Consider the following 628-nt stretch of genomic DNA (forward strand, 5'->3'; position numbering starts at 1 on the left):
AACAACAGCCTCCTGGTCTATACACCAGTTAGTCATGAGTACAATTAAGTGTTCTGGAATTCCCATTCTTCTTGATATTATCCGTAATTTGTTATGATTCACAAAATCAAATGCTTTTGCACAGTCAATAAAACGTTATTCTTCACTTTCAGCTAAGATCTATCTAACATCAGCAATGATATCCCCTGATCTATCCACATTCTCTTCTGAATCCAGCCTGCATTTCTGGAAGTTCTCTGTCAATATACTGCTGCAGCCATTTTTTAATTATCTTCAGTAAGATTTTACTTACATGTATTATTAATGATATTGTTTGATAATTTCCACATTCTGTGGAATCACCTTTCTGTGGAATGGGTACAAATACAGATCTCTTCCGGTCAGTTGGCCAGCAGATGTCTTCCAAATCTCTTTGCATAGCAGAGAGAGTGCCTCCAGTGCAGCAGCCATTTGTTGAGACATCTCCACGGGTATCCCGTCAATTCCTGGAACCTTATTTTTCACCACTTCCTTCAGTGCAGCTTTGACTTCTTCCTTCAGCACCATTGGTTCTTGATCATCTGCCACCTACTGAAATGGATGAACACTGACCAATTCTTTTTGGTACAGTGACTCTGTGTATTCCTTC

This window comes from Orycteropus afer, unplaced genomic scaffold, assembly GCF_000298275.1.
Source record: "Orycteropus afer afer isolate SDZICR_OR568_19922 unplaced genomic scaffold, OryAfe1.0 scaffold00240, whole genome shotgun sequence".
Lineage (NCBI taxonomy): Eukaryota > Metazoa > Chordata > Mammalia > Tubulidentata > Orycteropodidae > Orycteropus > Orycteropus afer.